This window comes from Tachypleus tridentatus, chromosome 11 (assembly GCF_004210375.1).
Source record: "Tachypleus tridentatus isolate NWPU-2018 chromosome 11, ASM421037v1, whole genome shotgun sequence".
Taxonomy (NCBI): Eukaryota; Metazoa; Arthropoda; class Merostomata; order Xiphosura; family Limulidae; genus Tachypleus; species Tachypleus tridentatus.
The window spans coordinates 67,042,784-67,068,444 of record NC_134835.1 but is presented as its reverse complement, the minus strand read 5'-3'; the positions used below and the strand labels follow the sequence as shown (position 1 = coordinate 67,068,444).

At 31.8% G+C, this 25,661-nt stretch overlaps 1 long non-coding RNA gene across 1 annotated transcript in view; it reads right to left on the bottom strand.

Moving 5' to 3' along the window:
* Positions 1-19,549, bottom strand: part of LOC143231516 (uncharacterized) — a 30,480-nt gene extending 10,931 nt beyond the window's left edge. The window contains exons 1-5 of the long non-coding RNA XR_013016959.1: positions 19,382-19,549; positions 19,112-19,141; positions 17,599-17,707; positions 3,451-3,557; positions 1,385-1,433 (exon numbers count right to left, since the gene is read on the bottom strand). This is a non-coding gene — a long non-coding RNA (uncharacterized LOC143231516). The remainder of the gene's footprint in view (positions 1-1,384; positions 1,434-3,450; positions 3,558-17,598; positions 17,708-19,111; positions 19,142-19,381) is intronic.
* Between the last annotated feature and the right edge of the window lie 6,112 nt (positions 19,550-25,661).

The following is a 25,661-nucleotide window of genomic DNA, read 5'->3' as shown; positions in this document are numbered from 1 at the left end:
ATCATTATTTATGTTTTTTCACAGCACAAATTATTTAATAATCCCTGGCTGTATTTAACAGAAAAAAATGCATACATAATATTGTTCAATAAGAATGTATTTAACTGATTTAAGTTTTTCTGCAAGTACTATTGAAAATTTACACAAATTAATTTATTAAAAGTAAATAAACCTGGAAAATGTTGTATAACATTGATGTCAAATACTGTTATGTCAGTGAAACTTTGGGTAGAGTATACATAGAAGATTTGGAAATTTTAATGGAATATAACTTCCTGTTGATGAAAATTGTCACCATTTTGGCTTCTGTACTAACAGGTAATCAAAAGAAAAATGTCGCATAAAAAGTAGAATTAGCAGATTAACAGCTTTTTCTTTTTAAAGAAGACCATAGTATTTTACAGCACTATTACTACATATAAAGTTACATTTCTTTAACCTGTTCAGTGCTGTAGACAAGATAACTCGTCTAGAAGCTGAAATACTTGGCAGTCAACAGGTTAAGCAATGAATACCAAACTCAGTTTATGTTGTCAATGGTACAATAAGCCTTTCAAGAATTAAGCAATTTTGTAATAAACATTAAAAGGTAAACAATACAATAAAAATCACCATTCACAGTAATGTTTTAATAAAAACATTATAACTTTCAAATTTTCTAACAGCATTATATTGTAAATAATACTAGTTTAGGTACATAGAAGAAAAATAGATTACATTATATTTGGGCAAATATGACAATATTATTTTTATACCAAAAAGATAATATGGTTTAATTTTCTTAACTTCTCCAGGCATAAAAAAGTGGCTTTGCAGAAGTAATACTGAAAGATATTTATTTTGTGAAAAACTTGTAATGAAATGAAAAAAACAACAACATTTACTCAGATTAATTAGTATAATGTGCAAAATCGTGCATAACACCATAAATATTTAATCCATGTGCTTTCTAGAGATCTGGACAAGTCTTAGTAATATCAAACAAATCATGTTGAAGATCAAGAAGGAGTTCATAGTTATGATCAAGTAATTTATAATTCTGTTCATCTATCAATAATAAAGTGAATTATTATTTCTTACTACTTAAAAGATATGGTATTATTTAAAAATGCAACACTTAAATTCTTTTATTTATCAATTTAACAGCATATTTTGTCTAACAGATTTTGAAGATAGCAATTAAAAAAATAATAATACGTAGCAAAATAAGTACAACATTTGTTAGACCAGATGAAATGCTACAAAAACACATATGAAACATAATTAAAGATCAAATATTGTTCATTTTAAGTATTTAATATAAGTGTATAAAACCACATATGACAGTGTTCATTATATGTACTTACATCAACTAAAGTTGACAGTGTTCATTAAAAGTACTTACATCAAATAGAGGTGTTAATGCAAAGTCATCCCGTAAACTCCTTCCTAGCCTAAAAACAAATATTAGAAGCCCATATTAATGGCATAACATATTTTGGGTGAGATGTTTTCAAATTCTCCACGATATCTTTTTCATTCCTAAGTAGCACACCTTCAATTTAAACAAAGAATAACAGTTATATATTATAATATGTTTTCACAAGCAACTAGTCTGAGATCAATGGCCACAAGAATATCAAAATAATTTTTCATTTATTTAAATTTCACCTAAAATATAAAATTAAGAAAACTATAATCTTCTGTTTAGAGATTTGAAAATAAAAATCACTAAATTGACTTCTACATGGTGTTTTTAAAAGCACTACAAGTTACAGGTATAAAAAAAAATTCATAATTTTATAAATTATCGATCTAATTTTTCCAGTTCACTGAAAACATTAAAATGGGCGTCAAAGACGAGAAGTGAAAGTGTCTTGTTTCAGTCTCTCTCACACAGAAAAATACACCAATACTCTTAATACACATCACTGCATGAAGTCCAAAGTTTGAAATGTTGCCTGTAATTACCGACTTTAATTAATCATGTTAGTGAGTAGATTTATTCATACATGAAAAATCTCAACATTTTTATTAAGATCTGTGATTAGTACTATTTATTTTATTCTTAATGCATTAATAAGTGTGATGATAAGAAGTGTCATCATATTTTACCCCTTCATGACTAGTGAAGAAAATATATTTATTTAGGATCAGGAAACTTTTCCAACAATTTCTGTAAGTATTCTACATATAGTGGCATGTAAACCAGATATATGATGATCATAAACTTGCACAAATATTCTACCTTAGGTAAAGGTTAGATATTACATTACATGATCTATATTCTTATACTTGCTTGACTCTGTGTCTGTGTCATGTACTCACTGGGTTGATGTGATATTCATTCCAAATGATGACACAAAGATTTGTGCAAGTTAGTATAAGAGTTAGAGATTTATCTACCTTGAATATGTTTATTTGGTTTGAATTATCACCGATATATAGGTAATCTAAAAATTGTGGAATATCAAATCAGATTATAAATATATGATTAATTTGTCTACTTTTGCACCTGTGTTTATGTACTTGCTTATTCACTCTTAGATTTAATTCTATCATTTCTTTGCATACCATTTCCAAAAAAACCTACATCTCCTAGACAGTAAAGTACTCTAATCTGTTTTTAATATTACTTTCATCAAAAGTATTGGTCTGAATGCATGTATACAGATCATACTATGGTTATACAAATGACACTAATAAGTCTGAAAATTAAACCTTTATTGCTAATTCATGCTTTTTTGTATCAGTCTAAACATGAAGCAGATGAACTATGTATTTAAATGTATTAACATGTATATTTTTATTACTTCTATAATTTTTATTATTTATTTTTATCATAAAGATTGTCTTGCATTGTTAACTTGGATATAGATTTAGAACTAATGTAAGTCTCCTCAGCTGGTTGAACTTTATGAGATTAACTTGAATTTATAGCAAGAAATACACATTGCTAACAATGAGGCAACAAATTATATTAAGGAATGCATTCTATTCTGAATATTAAAAGTAAATCATGGCTTAATTTCCTTACCTTCCTCAAGCATATAAAAGTATAAGTAAAAATGCAAGAATAGTATATTTACCTGATGTTCACAGGTAGCATGCTTTAATTAGAAATTAGTATAATTGAATACCACACAAAATAAATACATATATATACACACTATTGACAATTTATATAACTAACAAAACCAGAAAAATAACTACATTTCAAAACTAAACATTTTAAATTACGTCTGTTTCCTTGTAGATAGGCACAAAGCTACACAATGGGCGATCTGTGCTGTTCCCATAACAGACATTGAAATCTGGTTTCCAGTATTGTAAATTCGCAGACCTACCACTGTACCATTGAGGGACATTGATTTAAGAATGTTTAACATATTGATACTTTAGTTGAAGTATTTATATTTATTTATAAGTGAATAAATTTACAAAAAAAATGAAAACTCAGATTTCACCAACCTGTCTCAACCAAATAATTCAATGAAGGAAATCTCTTCCTAACGACAGGATTAATGCAGACGAAGATGACGCATAATAGTACTCCTCATTAAATAGCTTCGTTCATCCTTTCATTAAAAGAAATAACATTATTAAATATGGAAATATGTAATTTTGCATGAACATAAAACATGCAATGCTGCTGCCTACTAAAGAATATTTATTAACTATCTTTCAAACTGACTACTTAATCAAAGTTTCAAATATCATATGTAGTCTCTACTATGTAGCTAGTTGTTTTTCTTTGAATAATCTATAAAATGATTCATATTTTTAAATGCACTAGAGTTTAATTATCTTTGTCAGAGTGGAACTCAGAATTTAATGTTAAACTAATTTGATTGAACAGAACATCTTTTACAAATAACAACAACAATAAACCCATGATGAAATCAAATGCACCTTGTGGAAATATACAGTAGCTATAACTATAAATATTAGTAAAAGAAGAATACAGACTATGATTGAAAGAACAATTCCACAGTTTTCCTAATGAATAATTTCCAGTTATGCCTCTATTTCTGGCTCACAACAATGTACCATTTTCAAAAGAAAACTAAAAAAATCCTCTTATAGTTTAATAAACTACTTGATGTCACAATAAAAACAATAGTGTTCTTTCTAAATTCATAAAAAAGAATGAAAAGCAAAAGATTAGGATTTAAATGTCCTGTGATTCTAAATTTCTTTACAATCTCTTGAAACAATACATATTATTTTTTAAGTTTTTTTTTACAATTAGTAACAAGATTGTTTGAATATAAATCTGAAATTGTTCAAACTGTTACTAATTGCGAGTTGAATTCCAAACTTTTGACCACAGTTATGTCACTGGGTTCAATCTCTATCATTTCATATACAATATATTTTAAGGATCAGACTACAATCATGTCTTATTGTTATAGTTGTATTCAATGCTGTAAGATTTAGTACATAAGTGCATTATGCATTTCTATCTTCCTATTTAGACATAGTATTATTCTTAATTTATCATTTATTTTATATCTGTGCAGTTTTCACATAACACATGGTCAAGAAAGTCATAAAATTGATGTTGTTTTAGCAGAGCTTTGCTCCTTGTCACCCTATTGAGATTACAGCTGTTTTACTCAAGCAAAAGATAACTGAAATGTTGCATGTTGTAAAAACGGTTAGCACCTTCAATGGCAATTGAGATAGTATCTCATAATACAGCTTAAGCACTACGCTTAAATGAGAATGACCAGTCATGTCAGTGGCACTAGTCATTTGTGTAAATCCAACTTTATCTACAAAGTAAGGAATGTTGAGTTTACAGAGGGTAGTAAATGACTTCAGCCTGCTCAGTTTATCATACAACATCAAATAGAAGTGACCACCCATGTTCAATAGCAGCAACCAAATATTTTGTTTTCACACAAATGACAATTGTTCTCTTAATACATTATTTTGTGTTGAGTCTTATATCTCAGACTCAGTTAATCTGAGGTTAACTACTTCTTGCAATATCTTGTTAAAGCTTCTGCTAAATGGACCTGTTTCATTGTTCTGAAGTGAATTAAGGTCAACATGAATTTACCATGGTAACAAAGGTAAGGTCATATGATTTTATAGAGACTATTTTTTGTAAGGATTGGTTGTAATAATGTATTTTTTATTCTACATTCTAATTGTTGTTGGTTTTATAGTTCACATACTCTTCCCCTAGATGTATATGTGAAAAAAAATTGTTTAATAATACTGTAGTATTTTTGTCATTGGTTCGTGATTAGTGGTGCAATAGCACTTTTATTTTGCTAATTCCCTTTCAACACCATTATTGCTAATTCACATATACAGTAATGAAAAAAGTTATGGAATAATAAGAATTAGATGGTAAGTTTATTAATGACATTAAACATCACACAAAATAAAAAAAAGTTCTACAATGCACTGATATTTTGTGAGTTCCTTAATTTGCACAAAGCATTACTTATTGATTTCATGTTGCTACATGCTGCCTATAGTTTATCTATGCATGCTTGTGTTGCATTGTTCCAAATGTCGTCAGTTATATTCCCTACAATTTGACTGTGTTTTGGTCAACTTTTGACCTTTTCAATAATTACATAATTTCATACAGCTTCAAGAATTTTCAAATTTATAATTTTCTCATACTGAAAATGTATTTCCAAGAGGTATTTATCTCCTCTCACACACTGCACTAGTGTTGTTTCCAAATACAGTACATGCCATAATCCTTGAGCTCTCACGTATTCCAATATGAACTTGATTCATCTGCATCCGGCATGCAAATTTTCATGTGACAATGCTCCACCAATAGGAGTATGACACATACTCTTGATGCATCTGACTTTCTCTATTCAATTCTACCAAATTACTGCATTAAATTATGGCAGAAAATGGAAAAACTGGTTTTCAGTGTGGAAGAATTAAAGTTTAGTGATGGAAAACTATAGCTTCTGATATGGTACATCACTTATAAATATCAAGAATTCCACATTAAATTTCTGGAGGGACCAGTGTAAAGGAAGGAAAGAAGCATCATTCAAAAGCATCTGAAGAACACCCAAAAAGTGGAGATCCTCACATTAAAGTATCATACATGGGTGCTTACACCATGTTCAAACCCTACCACTTACATGAAAGTGGTGATGCAGAAATGGGTGGAAAATGTGAGGAAACATCCAAAATGGAAAGAAAAATGGTTGGATAGGGATCAAAACCACACAATATCTGAATCTCAATCCCATAGATTACATGAATGTGAGTGAGAGTAAAAAAGATATGTCCCTAGGTGTCGAGTGGCTAGGGTATAACAGACCAGACATGACAAGTCAATTGTATCTTAACCTAGCCACCAGGAACTGACATCCATGGGGGTGTAGGAAAGAGGATCATACTGCCACCAATTAAATTGCAGTCCAAAACTCAGCCATCATCAGCCAGGATCATACTGTTTTCACTTCAGGCTCAGCAGACCAAAGGGAAATTCGTATCCAATGATCTGTGAATGGGACACATGACAACAATACGATAAATTGTTTGACCAATCCAAGAACCTGACATATGAATGATGGGCACAAGAAAGATGCCCCTGGACAGTAAATGCTCCCACTTAAAAACAATCTGACAGGAGTCACCTTGTGCAAAAGCATCCTTGTTATACGAAAAGTGAGGGAGAGAATAAAAGAAGAACAGTTTTGATCTGCAAGTACCACTAACATGACCAACACAGGTGGAGTGAACAAGAATATAACTAAGTGAGCAAACAGAGAGACATGTAATACATATGTGCAAATCTATGCTGACTGGTTCAGCTCTAAACCCAAAACCTAGCCACTGAGAACTAATAAAGAAAGATGGAATATCAAATTGGAGAAAATACCAGCTACACCAACAGAACACCACTGTCCTACTCTGAATTGAATAGTTTCATCATTGTTTGTATCATCTAACACTTTCACACTCAGAAGGAGGTTTCCATAGTCTATTCCCCCAATGGCTTTGAAATGGAAAGTGGTAAGAAATCTCATCTCAACTAGAAGAAAAGGTGAAAGAAAATCTGAAGAATGACTGCAGGTGGTAGATGATAAACCAATTATCAAGAAACAGCAATCCAATGCAGATAGTAAAGATGTACATATGTGGTGTGGTCCACATGCCCAACTGGAGAATTTCCTCCAAAGTATGATGGAGATAAAATGCCAAAAAGAAGATAAGGTGCTTAATCTCATGAAAAGACACCTGAAACAAATTATGAGAACAAAAAGACATGGAAGTATAAGTCAATCAAATTAAAAGCTAAACCCAGTTGGTAAGGGTGGAAAGATTGTTTGTTTGCTTTTGAATTAAGCACAAAGCTACACAATGAACTACCTGTGCTCTGCCAACCAGCTTCTGGTGGTGTGAGTCTGCAATTCCATTGTGAATTAAAAGGTTGTTTGTTGATTTGCGCATAAAAGCTACTTGAAGGCTATCTGTTCCTACTTTTCAAATCGTAGACTAGATGAAAAGCAGCTAGTCAATGCAACCCCTTCCCCCACAAACTCGTAGGCTAGTTTAATCAAATAGCAGAATTCGATCATCACTCTTAAGGTGAATCCTCGGCTCCCTGGTATGAAGTACTTTGTCTTTTTAATAATGGGACGCAAAACCTTGGATCCATAGTTGTTAGGCCTAAAAAGAAAACGTAATCACCAAGTTTACCCTGAATGTTTATTTGGGGAAACGTTTGACGTTAGACAGGATAAATTGCTCAATATTTGTCCGGAAAATATAGTTATAGAAGGTCAAAAGATTGACACAGGAAAGTTATATAGACAAAGTCATAGAAAGATGGCCAATTAATTTATGTGTCGAGGTGATAGTTCGAGAACTTAAACCAATGCTATATAAGCTTACTACCATTAGAAGTAAAGTTGGTATCTTTAAATCAGTACCATATTAATTTATCCTCAATGTTACGAACCGTTAACTTGGAGTCACCATTATACTGAACCAGTTTTGACACTAATACCTATAATATATTAATTATCTATACCAGATTGTTTGTAATCCTATTAAACGCCTGTTAGTACTAGCAGCTTACATGTTGTAGCTATTTGAACGACTATGGCTGGAAACTTTGGATTACTTCACGAAATCTTAGCAACTTTAAACCACTGCCACACCAGAACATCTTGGCAACGGTTAGTGAATTTGGTTTGGTTTGTTTTAAATTTCGCGCAAAGCTACACAAGGGTTATCTGTGCTAGCCGTCCCTAATTTAGCAGTGTAAGACTAGAGAGAAGACAGTTAGTCATCACCATCCACCGCCAACTCTTGGGCTACTCTTTTCCAACAAATAGTAAGATTGACTGTCACATTATAATGCCCCACGGCCGAAAGGGCGAGCATGTTTGGTGTGACGGGGATTCGAACCCTCGGCCTCGGATTACGATTTGAGTGCCTTAACCACCTGGCTATGTAGGACCGTTAGTGAATTTAACATCAGGTATAAAATTAATTATTTTTTAAATTTTAATTCACCTGTAGTTTTTATCCACGATTTTAAAATGTAAACACTAGACAGACATATTATTATTATTTTTTTCCACATGGCAGATTAAATCATAGAGAAATCTTTAAACCACCTTTTGGCAAAGAGAAGGGGTGACAGACAAAATCCAGTAATAAAAATGTAATTTTTATATGTATAAAAAACATTTTGGTTTTTAAAAGCACTTACATGAAATTATAAAACTAAATAAATAAAACTTAAAGTGTGCTGTTATGATGAACACTCACTTTAAACTGCATTGGTTATTCACATACATGTTTCTAATACTGCACAGCTTCTTAAGGTACTGTTGTACAAGGAATAACTTTTCCAACTTGAATAACCAACCCACATGAACTGCTTCCAGGAGCAGCAGATGAATGTTATGAGTAGACTCCTGCTTAGAACAAGCTAACAGAAGTCATTCGTTTATTTAATTGTAGAAGCTCAATCCCAAAGCGTGGAATTGTCGAGCAAGAGGCCTGCCCACTCGACAAGAGACAGATAGAGCAGAAGCAAGCTAAAAAAAAAACACGCAGGTAGTGATAAATTACCCCATGATAAACAAACCAAAGATAGCAAATTCACAGATGAGGTATTGGAATATGCGGATAACATTTGTGGCATCTATTTTGGTCGTCCATAAACCCGGAGAAAAACACACCTGAGGGTGAGAAAAGTCTCTATTGTAAATAAGAGCAGAACCAAAAAATAAATTAAGATGGTAAAAATCAATTGCAGGCTGCCAATCCCCAGTTTTCTTGGGTAACACAAAAAAATCTGGAAAAAACTTAGAAAAATTACTTACACGTTCAGTGGAGGAGAATATTTTGTACAGCCTCTGAACAGACATTGACTGGTGGTATGATCCTGAGGCAATAGAAAGAAAATGGGTACCAGATACAATGGAGAAGGAGAAAAAAAGTAAATGACAAGTAACTCAGAATTTTCTTAAATAACCCACTGAGCTATGGTGAAAACTCGCCACAGGAGAACACAGTCAGTCAATCAAGTTCCCACTGGGTAGTTACCAGTACCGTTGGCAATATGTCCATTGGTATTGAATAACACAACGCGAGGAGGAACTCTAGGAGATAGAAATTGGTAAGGGCTGGGAAGGAACGTGACATCATACAGTAGTAGTGGCTTGTATAGGCTTAAAGTGAGACACACACAATCGACCAAAGATGTAAACGTCAAGTGCTATCCACCAATTCCACACAGAATTCCAAAGTCTAAGGAAAGTTTCTGAAAACAGACTGCTGGAGAAAGGGACCCTATGTAAGTCTCAGAGATATTTAGGTGATCAACGAATTTGGCAGAATACTACAACCCTTCCGAGTAAAACCCAAAAAAAAGAGAAACCACGGGTGTAAGGAAAGCGTCCAAGAAGACAAATGTGGCAAAGTGAAGGCTAACCGTTGAAAAGCTCTCAGGATTGTGGTGGAATGTCTCAGGAAAACGAGATGGATGGTAGACAAGTACTGTAGGAAAGTTGATAAGGTAAGAAGTTGGTTATATTGGGCATGGGATAAACCAACAGGGTCCACTGCTACATGGGTATAAGCAATTCTAACTGCTAGGAATCAAGAAATGGAAATTCAGCCTGATGATGCGCTAAAGCAAACTGATCTGAAGGCCCTGGAGGGTGAGGCATGCTAGCGTCATCAACCAACTGAGAGATAAAAAACTCTGTGTGAACCCTAACATCTGAGGAAGGGGAAACACAAACTATTGAGAAGATGGAATATCATGTAACAAAGCTAGCTAGAACGAAGGGCATTATAAGAAATTGGTGAAATGTATGAAACAGAACACACCTGAGAAATTATGTTTAAAAATGCCATATTAGAACTAGCTGACTCAGCAGTAAGGGCACAGTTAAGATACAGCAAAACCAGTAAGAGAAAGAAGGCTGTGAAGATCCCAATTGTGTTGTACATGTTAAGGAGGACTATGAGCAACATCAGAAGTAGCAGGTTGACACATATAATGGCTAATTTCACTGCATATTCAAATTGACTTTCACATCCAAGTTAACCCCACCTGCAACCTGATTGATTCCAGTAATTTTAATATTGAAAATATTGAAAGTAAAATAAAACAGCAGATCCAAACTTCTGGCTAATAATAATTTGCTATAAACAAAAACAAGCCTGAACAAAAATAACAAAATTCTGCACTAACTGAAAAGGTCCCTAGGGCACAGGCTATAATGTGAGATATAAACTGTACCCTAGGTTTTGGAGGTAACTAAGGAAGTAGGACCAACATTCAGTGGAGATAGTTTCACAAGAAAAAAATATTGTTGGAATAACTGAATAGAAACAGAGTAAAATAAAACTACTTAAAATTTTGAAATCGCAAAGAGGCACAAATAGAAATTGTAGTCACATGGAAAAAAAAAACACATGTCTAAAAACAATACTGTGAAAATCGAGAAAGTGAGAATCGAGTATGAATAATAGAGAGAGACAGCTGCACCAATGTAAGTGTAACAATACTACTGCTAGAAAAGAAGTGAAGTGATACATATGTACATGTTCAAAAACAGCATGAAATTGATGGGTATGTATATTGGTGCACCGAGAGCAAAACTTTTTTAAGCAATGCTTAGAGGACAGAAAGAAGATTTTGTTTGTTTGTTTTGTTTTTCGAATTTCGCGTAAAGCTACACAAGGGCTATCTGCACTAGCCTTACCTAATTTAGCAGTGTAAGACTAGAGGGAAGGCAGCTAGTCATCACCACTCATCGTCAACTCTTGAGCTACTCTTTTACCAACGAATAGTGGGATTGACTGTCACATTATAACGTACATATGGTTGAAAGAGCGAGCATGTACATGTGTCAACAACAAATTGAGCCTTAAGAAGCTAATGACGAATAGCAGAACTGAAGAAGTAATATTTTAGTATTTTTTGACTTGTGGATCAATCGTACATTATATAAAATGCACTTATTTTCAATATAAAAATCAAATACTTGCATGTATAAATGGAGAAATAGCCAAGAATAAATACAACACCAATATAGAATTAATTTTTTCTATTAACTACACAAAACACAAGTTTTGATTAAAGTAGGTCTAGAACCGTAACAAATTGAACAGACAAGAACTCATTTTACGTATTCATGAAAAAAGTAATTTTAATTATTGTTCTGATCGCTACATTTTTTAAGTAATCTAAATTTACGTAATCATAGAGAAAAAGAATAAATATACAAATATAATGACAAAAGTTATGGTAGTAATTAGTCCCATTTAAGTAATTCTAATTATTATTATTATTATTTTATTTACTTGGCCATTTATGAAGGTGCTAACATAAAATGCCATATTATTTGGGCAAGGCACACTCATATAAGCGTCCCAACATCTTCCAACAATCAAGGAAACATAGAAGCTCAGAACAAAAGATATGGGATTTAAGTTGGTAAATGATAGGCACTATAGAACAGTTTTCTCAAAACAGCTGAAAGTAAACATGTGAGACATAACAGAATATGCCTGTGTTTGTAAATCACTAAAATGAATGATTATATAATAAAATAAAAAAGTGTTTAAATTTTTTTCAGTTTAATTATTTCTTTATATAGTCATTATGGGAATTCTACTTGCACACCATAAAGCATTTTACCCTATTTAATCCATTTGCTGTGTAATTTGGATACATCTGAATAAACATTTATATCCACTTACTGCAAAATTCAGATATACCTATGTCTTCCAAAAACATTTCTCTCTAATGTTACATGAGGGATATTCTCGTATGTGCAATTGATAAAATATCACATTTTTAAAACCCAGATAAAACATTTTGAAAGTTAAATTTCAAAGAGACAAAAAATTACTAATCTAGCTAAATTAAAATAGTATAAAATATATAAGTATAAGGTACATACACATAAAACTACTGTTTTTGCCAAATATATTATAGTATTTTAAGTATAATATCTTAGTTATTTATAAAACAATAGGACTTTAAACCATCAAAGCATGCTCTTATATCATCCAAAAGTACAGAATACCTAACTTTTTATCACTAAAATGTAACTAAAGTAATTATTACCATTAAATATATATGTAAATAATTCATCACATAATCTTATACTACATCTCTGCAACAATATTTTCTTCTTCTTCAATCTTGTAAGTTATTCATTAACAAACAGCTCATAGTTTCAAGTCCAACTACTTATTGTGTTATTGTTTAATTTTTCAGCAAAGAATCTATTTATTACTGGGAATCTCAAGATGAATAGAAGTTCACTATTGTAATTTTTAAATATTTAAGTTCACAGTATTTATGTAAAATTAAAATATACTTTTGTTCAATACATTACTATCAGAAGAAACCTCACTTAAAAAAATTCAAATTCTCTTGAATATTTTAAAAAAGTAGATAATTAACAAGTGTCAAAAATAACTGAATATAATTCAACACTGTTCTGTTTTCACCATTAACAGTAGCTCATTTTTGGATTTTGCAGTTTAATGTGAATCTTGCTGGAATCATTTTATTTTTAATGTGAAAATAATTTTATTCACCATATATTAGTAAACTCCTAATTTCACATTTTATTCTCTCATTTTATCAGGAAATGCCATTCTCTCAATAAAGTGCTGAAATTATGGTGTTATTTTTATGTCACACATTTCCCAGTGGTTCTAAACAAGCACCGTGTGCTCATTCAAATACTGGTGAAGGAGTATGGCTGTAATAAGCATACTGACAATCTCTGATTACTTTAATTATACACCAGAGTCAATCACGAGGGAAGAAAGTTATTATCATCAGGACATAGGAGCGTTTTCAGTATACAGAAGGTGTTATATAAAGCTCTGTGCATGAAAGTATGAAGAACAAGATATATAATGTTAATATAATATTTAGGGAAAACATGGGACCAACTGTTCCATCTCAGCTGTCCATCCTTTAAACTAATCAAAAACTATGAAGTAAAGAAATAAAAAAATAAAAAATCTTTAAGCCAGCCTTTATCATTTGTATAGTTATCAAATTTTATCTTAAACTCACTTAAATTTACTGCCTCCAAAATACCTAAAGGCAACCATCTTGTTATAAAACCAAAACTATCTTAGCTGAAGATGACTCTTTCCTTGCCAAAATTTGTATTTGTGTTTCCCAGTCATGCTATTTTAACCATTAAGTATAAAAAAGATGATGTATTGACACCTTTAATTCTTTACAATCTTAAATACTTCAATCAGATACCTTCTGATACTTTCTTTTCATAAGAAAACAATTTCACATATCTTAATCTTTCCTCATATAATTGGTCCTTCATTCTAGGTACAATTCTAGTAACTCTCCTCTGAACATTTCTAACAATGTAATGCTGTTCCTAAGGTAAGACTGAAGTCAATATTTCAAATGTGGTTTAACTAGTCACTTATACAATGAAATTATAACCGCTCTAGATACACACTAAAATATTTTTTGCCCCATTATTAGCAATAGCACACTGCCTGGGTAGGTTACAAGACTGATTACTCATTACACTAAGATCCCTTTGTCTTACAATGAATTAAAGATTTTGGTTAGTTTATTTACAGTTGAAAGAATCATGTTATTTGGTCTATTTAATTGTTTCTTCACAGTCTTTTGAATATAGTAGATGGTAAAAGAAAGAGGTTAATTACTTTTGAAAACTTTCACTGCTGTTGTATTGTTTGTGTTGGATGACAAAAATTTTTAGTTATTCAGAAGACTAAATACCCAAACTACAATTAACTTAAGTTTGAAGAATGTGAAAAAAAGTTTCAAAATTAGCAAATACACCAGTACAAGTTTCTTATGAAAGCATCCTATTTTAAAAACCTGTTTCTATATACTGAAAAAGGGTGTCTAAGGAGAGAAATATATATATACAAAATTCCAAATTCAACAGAAGATTCTGTACTTAAAGGTTGTTGGATGTTTAAGCAAAAACAACCATATTTGGTTTTTATTGTTATAGAATGCATTAGCTAAACTAGGATATAAACTAGATCCCACAGTAACATTATCAGTTTTCATAAATTTTTTTATTAAGGATAAAATATTGATCTTTAGAATCAAGTTCCAAAAGTTTATCGAATTTGTATTTTGGAATAATTTTTTAAATATATTTATTTTAATAAAACTAAATTGGTATCTAACTCAAAGGAATGTTTATAAATGTATAGAGACTCTACATCAGAACTGACCATGCAGACAGGTTTAATAAGATTCATAATAATACCTTTAGGAGAAATAATGTAATCTTTGATAATGAAAGATACACTATTTTCAGTAAAAATTACAAAATCTTTATTAGGAAGAATACCTGCTCTAGCATATCACTCTCAGTGTTGTTTGCCACTGATTTCTCTATTCTTTCAAAAGAAACAACTCCTTCATTATTTCAACCTATGTCCATATTAATAATAATAAGTTTTACTTATACTATCAATCTTCAAGAATTTGAAATAATCCACTTCACTGGCCATTTTCAATGAAAATAAACAAAGAGAAATTTTATATCAATACAGTGTCCACATGTTATATCACATCTGTGAAAACTTGGATACTTTAAAAATCATAATATTTCAAAATTTGACTTAATTAAAAGTATCCAAACAAACATACAAAAGTTAAAACATGTTAATAAATAAATCTATAGAATGACTAAGTTTCCAATCCACAACAGTAGTGGAATTAGATATTATCAAATATTACATCAGTTTTTCTAATACTGTCAAAAATATTGTCTAGTCCTAACAAATTAAAAGTGTTTCTTTCATACTTTGTAGTTTCAATACAATATCATCCATTATTTTATAAGTTAAATAAGCCTGCCATCCAAATAATTATTCTCTATGAAACCTCAAAATTTAATTGTAAAATTATTAGTTCCAAGTTTATTCATAGAGTTGCTTTAAACTGAAAATATTACTTCATTTTATTTGTTTTTGTTTTGTTTCTGAATTTTGTGCAAAGCTACATGAGGGTTATCTGCATTAGCTGTCCTAATTTAGCAGTGTAAGACGAGAGGGAAGACAGCTATTCATTACCACCCATCGCCAACTCTTGGGCTTCTTTTTTACCAACAAATAGGGAGATTGGCCATCACATATAATGATCCCATGGTTGAAAGGGCAAGCATGTTTGGTGCGACTGGGATTCAAACCTGCAACCTTTAGATAACGAGTTGAACGCTTTAACCAACTTGGCCATGCCAGACCTATATTGTACTTAATTGTGGGCTATGAGGTAAAAGAATGAGTCAAGGTTCTTACTAAAAATTATTGTGTGTGTAAATTCCCATGTGTCTTCTCACTACCAATCTGTTTTATGTAAAAAATAAGATGCTGAAATTTAAACACATTTTGATACTGCTGGATTTAGAATGACATGTTAAACATTTTATAGATAAAAAATAAAGTTCTTTCTTTATGCTTTTTATTCATGCACAATATAATAATTTGGTTTTAATTTGCATTAACACACAAATGCTAAAAAGTTATATTCTGCATTTTCAACATAGTTAATAGTTGTGATAAAATTGTTTTATACCATGTATAACTAGATTATCAACAATAACTTTGAAAGGTCAAAAATGAAACAAGTGAGTAATCTTGGGTTTTTAAACTCACAAATATGAGTTACATAAGATAAACCCTACTACTTTCCCATTATACCCCCAATTATAATACTTTTTAAAAATATGTGTGTGTGTGTGTGTGTGTAAAATAAATATATAAATATTGATTTTTATTCATATATTAATATCCAAAATAAGTTTTTTAAAATATATATTTACTATATTTATATAGCAAAACCTTACCAGTTGCAGTGGTTCAATGGAACAGTACAAATTCATCTGCTGAGCAACAAATCCAATCAGATTCTGGTATATTAAAACCTACAGGGTTAACTTCTGCATAAACAATAGTAAAAAAAAACTCTTCTTCCTAGCTTGACAGTTAAAAAGTAAGAAACTTGTAAATTATTTTTAATATATGTCATGCAATGATTATGTGTCAACAGACATTTGAATTTGAAAGAAGAAATAACTTAATTATCTGCAAAATGTTTCAATATGTAAATTATGATTTTAAAATATAAAGCATGTACCAATGTATAATGAATGCATACTTAACACTGCAATATGGTAGCTTTAATGTATTGATATGATTCTAAATTATTTGATCTATATATGGTAGCATCACACAAAATGCACAAAAGGAAAATGTGTAGCATGAGATTATGGATGATAGTTATACTGTTCTTGCAAGAATTTGTTTAAAATGAAAAAATAATTGAATGCTTTGTCAAAGTTAGGCTACGCATTTTGTTTCTTATTATTGTTGTGACTTTAGACCTGAATATTTAGGTTTATTTTGACTGAAGTCTTTCTCCATTTTTTCACTCACATTTATTGAGGTTTTAGTTCAAACTATAATAACTCTATAAATATCATTTTATATGTGTATGAAATATCATAAATGTGAGTGTAAAATGTTTTGTAAACAGATAAAATTATGTCAAACTTTTAACCAGATCACTGATTGTTTTAGTTAACATCATGTATAGTATTCCTTAAACTTAAAAAAAAATTACCTTTATCTTTAATCTACAATAACTACCTGAAGTCATTTACTTCTCTATTTTGGAAAAAAATCTGTATTTCTTCTTTCAGAAGGAGGAACAAATCTTTATTACAGTTCTGTCATCTACTTTAATTCTAGGCTACAATTTAATTTGACATGCCTATTTTATATGTTAATGGCCATTTCAACATTCAGCTTTTAGTATTGTATATTTCTATGGTTTAATTTTCATATATAGACTCTATATTAGATAAATTTCGTGTATCTTTTCAACATTAAAATACTTTGATTTGATTTTATAAACTAAAAAATCACTATCTTCTCTAAACTGTACAGAAATGCATTTTTATTTTACTTATCCTTTATCCATATCATCCTCATACAGCTATAGTCATTTGTTTCTTAACACTTATTTAAAGTAAAATATCAAAAGTACTTTTTTCACATAATACAAACCTAAAGTTTATGAAATATTAAAAATAAATAACTAACCTTTTGTTATATTCATCGAGAATAAGTCGATACATTAAATTTAATGTGTGATACAGAAATATATAAACACAGTTCTGGCCACAATAACTTGTAAATACTTCCTCTCCATCTAATAAAAAACACTGAAAATAACATACTGAACAAGTACATAAAAATGAACATACTTTATAAACAGATCAGTAGTGAATAACCTAATGCACTCTTGAGAAAATTATATATCATTTTAATACCTGTTTAGAACATTACATACGTTTGTTAATACTCTAAACCACATGATCAAAGTTAAGTAGTTACTACTTCTACAACTAGTTTAAATTATAAATTCCTGAAATATTAGATATATGTGATTCAGTCTACTCTGGTATATCAAACAGATAGTAATTTCGAGTTGTTAACTGGTTCTAATGTATGCCTCAAACTGGCCATTAATTCTAAATAAAGTTTATGCACTAGAATTTTTATAGAATTACTCAGTTTGCTATTTTATTTACAGGGTTGTTTTTTAGTAGTTAACCACAAGTTTACACAGAGGGCAGTCTATGCTGTGTCCACCACAAGAAATTAAAACTTGTTTTTTTAACAATATAAGTCTACAGTCTTACTGCTCAGTAACTGTGGGGGGAGGGGGTTTACTGACATGTGATGTGCAAAAACAGAGATTTTATTTGTGGATTAAAAATACTTTTCTTACTTTTTTCAAAAAATACTGGTATATCATACAAACTAAAAACTGTACAGCTAGCTAATTTAGGATTGTCAATATCTGAACAAATCATTATCTGTTAGTTTTTTGAAAATCAAATAACTACCTAATGTTTCTCTAACCTTACCCACTGATATATTTTTTTAAAAGTATTTTTGTCTTTGGTCTGTAACATATACTCTCTCTTTATTTTTTTTAAACTTTTCCATACAACACAGTGACTAAAATAAATTGTAAAACTACAGTTTTTGAATTTCTACCATTTCCATAGATTCCAGAATTTTTAAATCCTATATAACTAACATTAAATCTAGTGTCAAAAATAAAATGTTCACTTAAAAATACTAAGGACTTAATATTATATGCAGATAACTTCTTTTTCAAACAATTAATGGTTAAAATAATTATCTTGTTTCCTAAGATAATAAAAGGTTAATAAATGTGATCAAATGCACAACCTAGGATGTTTGTGAATTCAGAAATTACCATCTTATAAATCAAAACAAACAAACAAACAAAGAACAAGAAATAATTTCATATAATCAAATCAAAAATTATCACACAAATCTCAAGCCAAATTGTAGCAAATTCTCTTTTTTGCTAAAAGAACATTCACTAAGGATAAAATTCATAAAAGTGAAATATAAATACATTAATTACAAAAGGCTAAGAGTTATCACAAACAGATCAATTTAGAAAATTCTTTCTTGCTCTCTTTATCATTTTACTTATCAATACTTGAGTTTTATCAAAAATTTCACAACTTGTATTTCATCCACATGTTCAAAAAGTTAATGTCTGGTAACTTACCTAAATAGAAGTTTCCAAAACTGGCTAAACCTAGAGAAATAGAAATGTTTCTAGGATATGAAATTGTCATTATTTCTCTTTAGTACATCTATGAAAGAAAATCGTGTTAAAATGTCATCGTAAAACCTTATTTTATATTGGGATCACCAAGTTGAACGTTATAAAAACATTTTTGACTATAATACTAAATTTAATCACATTAACAACGTAGATAACCACTTATATATTTACATATTATTGAGCTACAATATTATTACATCTACAACATACCTTTAGGTTTATGCACATAAAACATAAATAGGATATTTTTAGATTTACAAATAATGGTGATGGAAAATTATAAATAACAAGTATAATTATTTCAAGATCTAAAAGTGATGTAGGATTTTGTTTACTTGTTTTTGTGCTTTCATTATTAATACATTTAAACAAAGATTACTCGTTTTAACATATTGCTATTTCACAACTAACTTATGTCCTTTTAACCCTATATTTATACACTGGGATGCTTACTTAAAGGATATGTATAACTAACCTATAGGGGTGAAAACATACTAACATGTGATTTAACATTTATGTATATATGATGCATAACATATAGTAGTAGTAATTAATTTGTTCTACTATTGAGCTCATAAAAGCCAAATCTGCTCTATGTAACTAAAGATATATCATGCTACAGTTGACTTCCAAACTTTAACCTAGCATCACTTCACATAAAATACTGTCATTTATGTAATTTCATGATTATGAATTAGAGAGGGGAAAAATACCCGTTGTTATTAATGCACATCTTTGAATATCATACAAAAGTGTCTAGGTAATATGTGTGTTGTAATATTCAGTATGGAAACTTGTCTACATGGGACTTAAGACTGCAGTTGAAGTTATAGCTAAAAAAATGTCACAGTTATAGGGGAATAATCACCTGCTTCATCTGTGACATACATGATCAAAAGTTGTATGAATGTCCAACTCCTGTTATAAGAAAAAGCTATCAGACACACACACACACACACACACTTTCATGCTAAAACCACAATAAATATTAGAAGGAATGAGACAACAAGCAGGTGCTGCAACCCCTACTAATTTTCACTAATACATGAGTTGGGTCTGGTTGTCAACTTAGCAAGTGCATCTGTCAGCTCATATCCAGTGCTAATGTAATATTTAGAAAACAATGGAATTTTTATCTCATGGTAGTTCTTATAATGATAAATGATCATGAGATTGAATTTTTAATGAATACTGTAAAAGCTAGAACCTTTCTTGGCTCTGCTATATACTAGGTGCTCCATATTAAGCCTCTGCATTGGCTAGTTAGTACTTGCATCATTTTTTTATATCAAAGAAATATAACAGTCTTTTATCTGTGTTGAGATTGTACAACTTCTGTACCAAGTACACTCTTCACCTATTGTGGAAAGAAGTGATGGAGACATGGGTGGAAAATTCGAGAAGATATCCAAAAGGGAAAGAACAGTGGTTGGGTAGGGATCAAAACCACACAATATCTGAATCTAAATCCCATAGATTACATGAATGTGAGTGATAGCAAAACGATATGTCCCTAACTGTAGTGTGATTAGGCATGATGGACCAGATGTTCTGTTTTATTGATGATTTAAGTTGAACTAAAAATTTCATGCTTCATAGAAATTTATTCCCTAACTGTAGTGTGATTAGGCATGATGGACCAGAAATGGCAAGTCAACTGTATCCAAAACCCAGCCACCAGGAACTGACATCCATGGTGGTGTAGGAAAGAGGATCATACTGCCACCAAGTAAACTGCAATCCAAAATCCAGCCATCTTGTGGGGATAGAAAAGATTATCATACCATATTCAAGTTCAGCATACTGAGAGAAAAATTCGTAGCCATTGATCTGTAAATGGGACAAACAATAGCAAAACCATAAATTGTTTGACTAATCCAGGAACCTGAAATCTGGATGATTGACACAAGAAAGATTGGCTCTAGAGTAAGCACTTATACTCAACAACAATTTCACAGAAACCACCCCACTGCAAAAGCCTTCTTGGTATATGAAAATCCTTGAGGGATAAGATAAGATGAAGAAGTTTATTAATCTGCATATATGACTAACAAAACTACAACATTCCCTCTGTTAAACTGATACAGAGGTGGAGCATCAAACTGAAGTACATCATTTACACAAACAGAACACCACTACCTTACTCTTAACTGAATGGTTTCATCATTGTTTGTATCATATATCACTGTCACGTTCAGAATAACACATCCATGGCCCTCTACCCCGGTGCTTTGAAAGTGGAAAGTGGTGAAAAATCCCATACTCTACTGGAAGAAAAGGTTTGTTTCTTTTGAATTTTGCAAAAAGCTACACGACGGCTATCTACACTAGTCTTCCCTAATTTTGCAGTGTAAGACTAGAGGGAAGGCAGCTAGTCATCACCACCCACTGCCAACTTTTTGGCTACTCTTTAACAACGAATAGTGCAATTAACTGTCACATTATAATACCCCACATGGCTGAAAGGGCATGTTTGGTGTGATGAGAATTCAAACCCGCGACCCTCAGATTACGAGTCGAGTGCCTTAACTACCTGGCCATGCTGGGCCAGAAGAAAAGGAGATAGAAAGTCTGAAAAATAGCCACAGGTGGAAGATGATAAACTGATGAAGAAATAGCAAGTGAATGCATGTAGCGAGAGATGAACGTATGTGATGTGGTCTACATGCCCAACTGGAGAATTTGCTCCAAGATATAATCTAGGTGAGACACTAGGAAAAAAATAGATGCCTAATCTGATGAGAAGACACCTGGAACAAATTATACGAAGGAGAAGACAAGGAACTATAAGCCAATGAAATTAAAAGCCAAACACAGTTGATAAGGTTGGAAGGAGAAAGGGAAATGGAGTGAATCTGCTATGGAATAAAGATACAGGAATGAGTATCATGAAAAGAACCTGTGCAGCCAATATAATAATGAAGAGCATATACAGAGAATAGTAGTCTATTCGAATCAATAGAAGGATATAGATGGGAAATGTAAGAAAGAAAAATCATAGGCTCCAGACAATTTGGAAACGAAAGAGGGATTGGGATAGAGGAAACCATATGTGATATGATAAATGGTATGTGAAACGTCAATGTCAAATTAATTTCACGTAAGACATCCACAGCTCAAAAGGAGGAGGAAATAGGTCTTAAGGTATGAGTGAAAAATGCAACATGAGGACAAAGTTTCAAAAGCAGGTAAAGTAAGGCAGTGAAGAACCAAAGTGAAATCGAAATTTGGAAGGAATGTTTATCAAGGAGAAAATGAATTGAGAAGAAATACAACAACAGGGAATGCATATGAAAGGTAAAATCTTTATGGCACTATAAAAAATGAAAGTGTAAGATAAAGTAGCCTGAAAACCCACTATTGATGAGACTGTGAAAACTGAAAACCACTGATAAAACAGGCAATTGAGGCATTCCATAAGATCAACAAAGAAACGTTCCATTTATGTTGATAAATATTCATAAAAGAAATGGCAATGGAATGTGCGAAAAAAGAAGAAACACCAGATCACCTCACATGAAGAAGGAAGGTACGAAGTGCTGGGTGAAACGCTGCTGACTGAGACTGATATAGAATGGATGGTGTAAGAGGAAGAGATAATGGTGGAACAGACTGAACCTGAAGTAGCCATGGAAATCATGATTGTGCTGGCCATTAAGGAATAATAAGAATGACACAACACAGCATGCTGTGGATAATTCAAATCACTCTGGTGCAAAGATTAATGGGAGGCTACACGTAAAGATATTTATTGGTCCAATCCTGACTGAATGCATCAACAGCGAGTACAAGTGGACGAGGAACTGGAAACCATAACAGAGGTAATTTGGTATTGAGAGGCGTGACAAATGCATCCAGGAGAGGAGTATCACATCAAAAGTACAGTCACTGTAAAATGAGAGGATAAAGAGAAATGTCCACCAGATAAACTTTGTAAGGATGGGAAAGATGATCACTGACAAGATTAAATGCACTCAGCACATGGTACACCAGGAAACAAATACTATGTTGGCCCAAAAAAGGAAATCCAAGCTCTCATCACATTAGGAATGAGAACAGGTGACACCATGGTGAATGATATAAGCCACCAATATAGAACTGTTGGAATGAATAATAACTAAGCAATTTCTGAAAAGATGTCCCCCAGTGCTGGATGGAAGTGTCAATGAAGATATGCCAATTCAGATACAGAGGAGGAAGTGTAACATCTGCTAACATGTGAACTTTGTACAATCACCAATACAGGTCATTAACAAGGGAAGATGAAATGGAAATAGGGACCTTTAATGGATACCATGCAAAGTTCCAATGGTCGTGCAGGGCCCACTGAAGAGACCTCATATCCAACCAACTAAGTGGATAGGGTTTCCATAGAAAACTAATCCCAAACAAGAGAACTCCGCAAGTTATAATACAGGGAGCAGTAAGGGCATAGAGAACTGAAACCTGTATGAACTGGAGTTGAAGAGGACAAAACTGAACCCAAATGAAATGAGTGTTGAAAAACACACAAGTGAACAAGATATTTTGCATGTTTCAGGAATTACGTCTCCCACTTGAAGACCCAACCTTTAAGGAACAGCAGATGACTATGATGAGCACACTCCTGTTTGGAATGAGCTAACAGAAGCCGTTCATGCATGTAATGGTAAAAGCAAAATCCCCAAGTATGTAGATGTTGGGCAAAAGCCTAGACCATTCGATAAAAAATACATGGGGCCCAAGAAATTGGTAAACTATCCCATGATCGACAAATCAAATGTAGTACCTGAACAGATGAGATATTGGAATATGTAGATAAGCATTTGTGACATCTACTTTGGTCATCGATAAACCTGGATAAAATCCCACCTGAGGTGAGAAATGCTTCCAGTGTAAATCAGAGCAAAAAAAAATGAGATTAAGGTAGGACAAATTGTTCATACGATGCTAATTCCTGGTTTTCTTGGGTACCGCAAACAGTTTGTTTGAAGTTAAGCAGAAAGCTACACAATAGGCTATCTGCCCACCACAGTTATCAAACCCCAGTTTCTAGCATTGTAAGTCTGCAGACATATTGCTGTGCTACTGAAGGGCACCACAAACAGTCTGAAAACATGGAGAAGATTTGTTACATGTTCAATGACTTTCTGTGGGAGAAGATCTTCTACTGTACAGATGTTGACTAGTGTTATCTGAGGCAATGGAAAGGATATGGGTACGAAACACAATGGAGAAGGAGATGAAATCGATAATACAAGATTCGCCTCTATATGTCAATATATATATATATGGTGAATATTCTGAACATCATTTTCATAAAAATATTCTTAAGTGTACAAGACTTCTGTAATGAAATTAACTTTTGTAAGACACTTTTTGGATTTGCATGGACTGTTGTTAATAAAAGTTCAGTTTTCGGTGTTTTTTTACGACGTGTATATCCATCCCAGATCTTCTAATTACTTGATAGGTACGAGTAGTTAAAGATTCTGCCGCAAAAGGCATAACTGATACAACAGTGGTTTTGTGTGGCAGCTTCTTTTCCTTCGGTTGTTTGTTAGAATCTTGTAAGTCAAATTCATATAGAGCTTCAATAATATAACTATACGTATAGCCATTATGCAACTGAACTTTTAAAGGTTCATCCTGACTTGCATCTTATATTCAATGGTGTTGTAGATTTTCCAGTTCTAAACTGATCATTAATGACAACCCATTTAGTAGCTGATGAATACTTTAAGTTATAGCATATAATATGTAATGCATAGTTAAGAATATATAGAAGTAAAATGTCATTTTCCATAGTAATCATGATATCCAGAAAACTTGTACACTTCCAGACATTATCAGTATGTGCAAGAATGATCTTCATGTAAATGTGTTGATTCCATACTCTAGAAATATCATAAATATTTGTATCACTTAGCTGGTTCAAGAATTGTTTCAAAAACACTGAGTAAAAGCTGATGATTTAAAAAAAACGCATAAAATTATATAACAAAATATGACAGCAGCAGTGTTGCTCACAACAATACCTTTGGTTAAATCAACCTTAAAGTAAATCTTGTTCAGAACAAATCTGAAAGAACTTTTGGTTGATTTTATAGGCGTGTTCATTCTCATCAAAAAGAAGGGATTATATTAACCCCAACTGACAACCAATCTTATATTTTTTATGGGAATGAAAACGTACAAAGAAACAAAATTGAGTGTTAAAAAACTCAATATTTGAATTAATCTACAAATTATCTTTGTATTATCTGTTGGGAAAGTATATTGTACTATTTAGGTCTGAAGAGATTTCATTAAGAGGGTAAAGTTTTTCGAGCAACCAAGATATAGAATCTTATGGAGAGTTAGATGTCGAAATCGTGAGTCGTTATTCATAATTGTTCTCAGTCTTTATTACGTCAACTTAGTTAGCAAACAAACTCTATGTAAGATCTCCCGTCACGCAAAACCGAACCCTTTAATCGCCACGCCACATTTTGAAATATTATCCCTCAGG